Source organism: Lagopus leucura, unplaced genomic scaffold (genome assembly GCF_019238085.1).
Source record: "Lagopus leucura isolate 7727_CA_CO unplaced genomic scaffold, USGS_WTPT01 33237-0_obj-0_obj, whole genome shotgun sequence".
Classification (NCBI taxonomy): domain Eukaryota; kingdom Metazoa; phylum Chordata; class Aves; order Galliformes; family Phasianidae; genus Lagopus; species Lagopus leucura.
This window is the reverse complement of record NW_024962818.1, coordinates 1-7,846: the sequence shown is the minus strand read 5'-3', so window position 1 is coordinate 7,846 and position 7,846 is coordinate 1. Positions and strand designations below refer to the sequence as shown.

Genomic DNA, 7,846 nt, shown 5'->3' with positions numbered 1-7,846 from the left:
GAGGGCACCAAGGCGGTCACCAAGTACACCAGCTCCAAGTAGAGCGGTCCTGATCCTCACTCTGAACCCAAAGGCTCTTTTCAGAGCCACCCACTCGTTCAATGAAAGAGCTTTAATTACTGTGTTTTATTGTTAGCTGTCTTCTCTGCTAATCTGCTGCATGTTTTTTGTATGATTATATTCGGCACAGTTATTTTTCACTTAATTGTTCGCATAACTAATAAGTCTCCGAGTTTCCTGAGCTTTTACATCATACGTCAGATTATAAGTGTTTTAAAAGGGAAAAAAAAAATGCCAGAACGAAATAAGCTAGTCTGGATAAACGTTCCACAGGCTAGATTTAGCGTTTAGAGGTGTTAATAAAGCCTCAGACGAGACCATTGACGAAGCTTTTCAAATACAAATCCTTGTATCTCAATAGAGGCCCTGAGACCGCGGCGGGCGCTGTATCGGCGCTTTACCCTGCAGCCCGGGGGCTGAGTCACGCCTGCGTGTACCGAGCTGATTCGAATGTCGCTGTCCATTGGCTAGAGAGACGGAGGTCAGCTCCCTGACCCTGACGTCATTGAGTGCCGGGAGGAGCCCGTGTCGGGGGCGGGGGGGAGGTTCTGCAGGGAAGTGGTTGGAGGAGGCGGTGCTGAGGCGTGGGGTGCCCACGCGGTGCGGAGCTGCCTGCTCGCGCAGCGTCTCTCACAGCCGAAAGCCCTTCTCCCCCCAGCCGGCACGCGGGGCGCTTTACCCAGCAGGTGATCTCCTCCCACATCCGTCACTTTACACGTGCTCAGGCTGTACAGGAAAGACGCTTGTCGCCTAATTAAGATGGATACACAGTAGTTAGCGCTCGTTGATTTTTCTGCGTGATCCTTAACGGTACCAGAGCAGATTCATAGGAGTTCATCGTGATGTTCAAAAACGGTGTGAATGACTTGGCATGATGTGGAGATAAAGGATGAAAGCCCCTCCTTTCCTCAGTACTTTGACCACTGTCACCTGATAACTGGCAGTAAACTCAGGACCTTCGGTATTTACTGCAAAATCCTCTACAAATCTGCATTCTGTTTAGGGAAGGTTGTTATTCCTAGATAAGCAGGCCATATGGATCCTGCAAGCAGTGTCTCAATATTCCACAGGCTTTGAGAGGGGTACGCTGTACCCTGCTAGGGTTGATAACGAGGTCAAAGTGCTGATGAGAAACTTAGTCAACAGCCCATATTTTTTTTTAAATAAGTTCTTGACTGTATATAGGACCTGGACTTTGTAATATGCAATCTTTTGCCTTGATAGCAACTCGCAGTGGAACCTCATGACACTAAAAACCCCTTGCAAGGGTCTTATATTTACATAGCACGTGCATGGCATTAGATTTTAATATGATATATTAGATTTTAATATGTATATCAATTCTCAGAATAGGTGGGAAATTTGGGGAAGCTGTATGGATATTCACATGTTTGAATGTATTTAATGTGTGCTTCTGCTCATGCACTCGAATGTGAGGAGCAGTGACTGCTGCTATAAAGTAATGTCAACTTTCTAACCTGACTTTTGGGTTAGCGGGTTTCATCCCCAGACCTTGGTGACAATTTTTCACTGTTACAAAAAAATATTCTACCAATCAGCTTAACCCTATTGCTTGCATATGATCCATACCCTTAGGATTATTGTTATTATCGTAATCATTATTATCATTATTATTAAGGGTAAGAAGAAATGTAAACCCTCTTCTCGTTGCAGATATGCAATTGTGCCCTTTCTGCCACTTATTGTTTACCAAACGTTCCCAGTAGACATTAGTGTATATTGACTAGGAAAGAAATCTAAGGGAAAGATGGTGGGAGACATCTGGAATTCACACCAGAAGGTTCAGTGAATAAATACCAGGCAGTATAAACCAATTTTCCTTTGGGTGTTCCTTATAAACTTCACCTGGCAGTCACAAGCCCAAGAAAACAAGAATGTACCCGCCACCCAGATGTGCCTTTGTCCATATGTTGTGTTTAACTGGATGGAAATTGGAGAAGGAAGCTGAATTCACTCCTCAGCGGGGGCCTATCAATCTGATATCAGAGGAAAAGGGAACTTAGCTGAGACAAAGAAAAAAAAAATCACACCACTGAAAGCACCCTTTTGTTCTCCCAAAGCACAGCCTTCCTGCAGGAGCAGTTCACAGAGACGCCCTCACTGTGTGTGCCCCTGAACTGTGTGCGCCTTCAGATCCTATCAGAGAATCGGTTCCCTGAACACCAATTGATCTTTGGAAGATGATTCTGGGGTTCTGGTTCCACGGAATGGAAAATCCGGCCTTGGCCCTGCAATACAGAGCAGATTTCACTCCCAGTCTGCTTGTAGGTCTGTGTCAGAAGAGTCTCTGTTCCCACAGGAACATATGCTTTCTCACAAGGAAAACATCCCACAAGGCTAGGCCCTTCTTCCTCCCTTCCATGATATGCCCACTGCTGGAATAATATCAAGGCAGGTTCCCCTTGAGCCTCCCTTGTAGATGACCTACTGCTTACTTGGAGTGACTCACTTCAGAATTGCTGCTTGGGTGAATATGGACTGCAAAGTATCACAGGTGTAATCAGAAGTGCCTTTCAGCCTCTTTTGTCTTTGCTTCCTCTTTCTTTCACCAATCCTCCCTCCCATCCACCTCATCAATCTGATTGTGCCTCCTGCTCATGTTTACAGTAATCTACACCCAGCACTCTCCCACTGCCACTCCTCCTCCTGGGAAAGGATCGTTTGTTCCTTATGGCACGACAAGCAATGCCTGAAGGTATTGCACATGTAACATCCACCTCCTTCCTCCCCCATCAAACACCTGCTTGTCTCTGGGTTGTAGTTCTGAGTTATAGCAACTCAGTCAAGAATTGTGCTGAACTTCATCATGGTAGGCCTAGGAAGACAGGAGAAGCTTGTAGCAGATATTAAGAACCAGAGAAAACATTTAATCATTTCTCTGTCCAGCTGAACAAAGAGCAGATACCACTCTCCACATCCTGCTCCAATCGTCTGTGTGCAGTCACACAGGTGTCAATCTACAGCAATAAAAAGAGAGAGAGTGGCAGAAGTGTCATGGTGGTATAAAGTGGTGATATCTTAAGGATAGACCAAAATACTGGGGGATTTGGGAATCAAAACTGAGCAGCACTGAGTACCTGCCTCAAGTACCCAAACATCAACAAGACAGTTGGCAAAACCCTGTCAGAAAGTGGACTTCTGGTGGCCCCACATCTTCTGCTGCAGTGGCCCTACTAACAGGTAAGGCAGCCAGTGAGAAATCCTGAGCCACGTTAATAGAAAGCATCACATAAACTACAAATGCCCCACTGATCTTGCTGGTACCACTACAACAACCTCCTTCTGAAATGCATAGGTTTCCCAACCCCAAAATGTCTGGGAAGGATACATGCATACCAGCTTTTCAGTCTCATTTCCAGTGCTGACTTTGCAGTTTTCTTCTTTCAGCACAGCCTACAAGGAGGAAGGGCAGCTATGATGTCTTCCCCATCCTGAAGCACTGCAGTTGGTGGCACTCTTCCCATCTGTGCAGCACTTCTTTCCAAGACTCATTATTTCCTACCGGGCATGTAAGTAGCAGCTCAACCACCTCACCTCTCACTGCCAACAAATGTAGGAGACCATATAGGACAGTTCAGCTCTAAAGAAGGTGTGTTATTGCACAACTGTCACTTCATATTTCACCCTGATACAATCCGTACCCACTTTGCTGCATCTACCAGGCAGAAGTCAAAGACAGCATTTTGTTCTCATAGTCTTGAGGAGCAAATGAAAGCTTGACCACGCAGCACAGCACGTTTACTGAGGCTGTTTGTGGAGTGGACAGCCCAGAAGAGTGTCTTCTCTGAGCAGACCCACAGGGGAAGGAGCTGCTGTCTGCAGGGTGAGCAGCAGCAGTCCAGGCATGAGGTGCCAGGAGATCTCCAATTACATGTGCTATGTGTGCTGCAACAAATAAACTATCTTGTTAATGTGCCATTGGAAAGTGGCATTTCACATAGAATCACAAAATCATTAAGTTTGGAAAAGACCTCTAAGATCGAGTCCGACCATCGGCCCTTCCCTACTGTCCCTATTAAAGCATGTGACTTAAGGGCAGAAAATGGAAATCTGTGTTTGAAGTTCTGTTCACGTTTACCGAAAACAATCCTGAACATTTGTCTGAATGCCTGGAAATATTCAGTGTACTGCATCTCAGTGATTCACAGAGTTTCCATACTACATTTTCTCCTGGTCTCCGAAGTGCTGTACACATTTTTCAGACATATCATATGCTCTGCCTCCTGTGACCCTCCCAGCTTATTAAATGAGTGAGGTAAGTGGAGAGAAAGAGTGATGAATGGCTACCTCCTTTCTACCTGAATCCACATTCACTACAGGCAAAATCTCTTTTTAGTAAAGCATAAATTTACATGTATAAATTAATCAGTACAGTAACATTTTCATACATGTTGTATTTATGTGATATTGAAGCATTAAATATTGAACATGACACTTTACACTGACTGATTGATCTGAACTGATTCTTGGAATTACACCTTAGCTGAGTTTGGGAGCCTTTAAAAACTAAATGGACTGGAATGAGAAAGGAGCTATTTCTGTTCTGTTTTGCATCAAACTAAAACTGAATATTTGGATTTGGAATTTTTTTCATGAGGAAATAATTTTAGGAACATTAAAGAAGTCTATATGGATATTTCTGACTAGATAATGTAATTTTCTGCCTGATGTCTACTATGCGTCTGATTGTAGATTCCTTACAAAAAGATGCTAGTTATCTACATGGGAATTTAAAAGATCTATGAATACTAAAATACCTCTTATTATGAGGAAGAGTCCTACACTGGAGACTGAGCTGTAAGCAGTAGTAACGCTTTCCAACTGAGAAATAGATTTTTTCTCTTTCGTGTAACAATGTGTTATTATTCAGAAAACCATCAAAAATCCATTTTTAAAAAACTGCCTCTACCCATGACAGAAGATGTCCTAGAGATCATCCCAAGTCAAGCAGATTTGCATTGCCATGAGTGACTTCATGACTTCATTTATTTATTTTTTTTTGTATCTGGAGCACAGAGAAGTCAGAATTGACCTAATAGGATACCACACATAAGAAGTGTGAATGAAATACAGCATCGATACAAATGGTAGCTCTAAATAACCTCATCTCCTTCTCTTGTTACACTTTCACATGTGATGCTATTCTGTTTCTTGCCTTATGCAGACAAAAGCCACTCCAGGACACAACCACATCTCTTGGAGGTTTCTCACACTTTAATTGTACCCAAGTCATGGTAAATCAGTGCTGCTGGCAAAATCCTTAGACTGTCTTCACTACTGCCATAAACTTCACAAGAGTTTGTGTGCTGTATTACTGCAGGAAATGCAGAAAGAAAGAAAGAAAAAAAAAAAAACAAACCACAAATGACTGCATTTTCATAACAGGAAATAATCCCTCGGGTCTCCTGTCCTTTCCCACATTGTACTGCATACTTCTGAACAATTAACTCTACTATCTGACCCATCCCAAGATAATTATTTTATACATATTCAATTTATCCCACATCACAAAATCCTACCTTGGTAAAAGGAAACCCTTCCCCCCCCCCACTGCCTTCCCCATGGTGGTTCTGATCTGCCACCAACAGCTCAAACATGAGCTCATCTGTGACTGTGTGTGCATTGTGCCACTCTCTGACCTTCTACCAGGGGAAAAGAAATGCAAGTCAGCAGAATGAGCAAAGCTCTGTCTCAGAAATCTGAACACGACAAGAAAAGAATTGTCTGCCGTGGCCTCACTTCTTTGTTTAGGCAGTTTCTTCAGTGACATACAAAAGGTTAAAAAACAAAACCTGCTGCCAGCAGGATGAATGCTGAGGGCAGGAGACACTATGCTGAAGTTGTAAGTTATGTCCTCTCACTGAGGCCACAGAGCACAAAATAACCTACCACTGCATCCTGTCCTCTCACCGTCCTTGTGCTCATGGTCTCTTCTGCAACAGCATTTAAGAACTGGAAGGCAAAGTTGGCTCTATTTTCTGTTTTCGTCAGGGTCTCACAGCCTCTCGTCAGATCCTGTGTGGATGGATCCCATCTGGATCTTGTTTCTACATGTCTCACCAGAGGGGGAAAAAAAAAGTGCTGTAAGATGGGAGACTGTAGCTCTGCTCATTACATATTCAATGTCCTGTTTCATGTTTTCCTGAAATACAGGATTTTAATAATAGTCTATATATAAAATGAATGTGTATAAAATGAATTACAGGGGTCAAAGCAAAAGAAACAGATCTCTCATTATGAGCTGGACAATATTAAGGCTCAGAATACTAATTTTGGCTATAGAGCTCCAGATATCAGTTTGTAGAGTATAGGAGTGCTGAGAAGGAGAGGAAACAGCAGATAAAAGTAAATGAAAGGAAATGTATTCATCACATCTATAAAGTTACCAAATACTGTGCCGTACTGAAGTTTAAATTAGAAAGATACAATCAAATGCAAAATAAAGTTTTCCCAGGTTATGTAAGAGCATTTCTTCACCTGAGAAAAAGAAGAAAAAAAAAAAACCAAAACAAATCAAGCAGTTATGACAAGTTGTATTGAACAGCTGTATCATAGCATTTCCTCTCTAGCATTGCCCTCAATTTCCTGCTCCAGTTTACCTTGGCAGTGCTGAGGAGAGAATTGTTTGATCGCCTACTGGATTTATACTGTGTTATTAAAGAAGTCCCTCCAGCCCAACCTGCAGTTCTTTCCATGCAGAAAACAAGCATATCTTACCTTGGTTATTTTTTGCTCAGCTGCTGTATTTGACTGACAATATGCCCTCAACTATAAAAATAATCACAAAAGTAAACACTTCATCTTAAAATATGAACACAGGGATGAATATATTTGCCTACTTGGGTTACTCAAAAGAGTTCTTCTGGGAGAAAGAAATGTAAATATGATTAATTGAAATGTTAGTACAAAGACGAAGAAAGCTGAAGAAAGCAGAGGAAGAACATCTGTATGTTCTTGTAAGATGACACTGCTGGCTAATTAAACTGATCTGGTATTCATTTAACTATTTCTGGTGAAAGACACGTTATTTCTTCACTTTTTATAAGCTCTGTGCAAAGCCGTATAGGGCACAATGTCCAAAGGTTTTGTTGTTTTTAAGAGATGAAACCGTGTTACCGGGAAGCAGCTCCTAACCCAGCTGCAGAGCTTGGAGGAAACTTTGTGTTACTTGCTTCTTTTCAAAGCTAATTTAAGCAAAGAAAATGACTCGAGATTATCTCCGTTTTGTACTACATTGACAAAAAACCGTCTCAGGAACACTAATCCGATGCCACTGTGGCGATGCCGTCAGAAACATAATTGCAATATAGAAGTAAAAATAAAAATCTTACTGTTCAGCTCTTCACACAATCCCCAAACTCAGAGATTACAGTCCGGTATAAACGTCATTTTACATCTGAGATAAAAGAAACTCCAAAGGACAAAACTACCCTCTCTCCCCAGCACCGTGGTTAAGAAACCGAGTGCCGTGAACACCAATTTTTACCAAAATCACACTTTTTTGAGAAGGAAGAAACACAAGCCGAGATGCAGCGCGCCGGGCGGCGGGGCGGGGAGGACTCCGCAACGCACCAATCAGCGCCCGCTGCGCTGCTATAAATAAGGGCGCCTCGGCCGCAACCGCCGGTCCACACCGCGCAGCTCCGGCATGTCTGAGACTGCACCGGCACCCGCTGCTGAGGCAGCGCCCGCCGCCGCCCCGGCTCCGGCCAAGGCGACCGCCAAGAAGCCGAAGAAGGCGGCGGGCGGCGCCAAAGCCCGCAAG

At 43.2% G+C, this 7,846-nt stretch overlaps 1 long non-coding RNA gene across 3 annotated transcripts; it reads right to left on the bottom strand.

Moving 5' to 3' along the window:
* Positions 1 to 5,132: 5,132 nt before the first annotated feature.
* LOC122190840 lies at positions 5,133 to 7,594 on the bottom strand. 3 transcript variants are annotated; one of them, XR_006182223.1, is made up of 3 exons: positions 7,413 to 7,594; positions 5,971 to 6,136; positions 5,133 to 5,395 (listed from the first exon to the last, which is right to left on the bottom strand). It is a non-coding gene; the product is annotated as an uncharacterized LOC122190840 (long non-coding RNA). The 3 variants fall into 3 exon arrangements; XR_006182222.1 differs by lacking the exon at positions 7,413 to 7,594 and adding an exon at positions 6,799 to 6,919; XR_006182221.1 differs by lacking the exon at positions 7,413 to 7,594 and adding an exon at positions 6,799 to 6,919 and having other exon boundaries at positions 5,971 to 6,128.
* Positions 7,595 to 7,846: the final 252 nt, after the last annotated feature.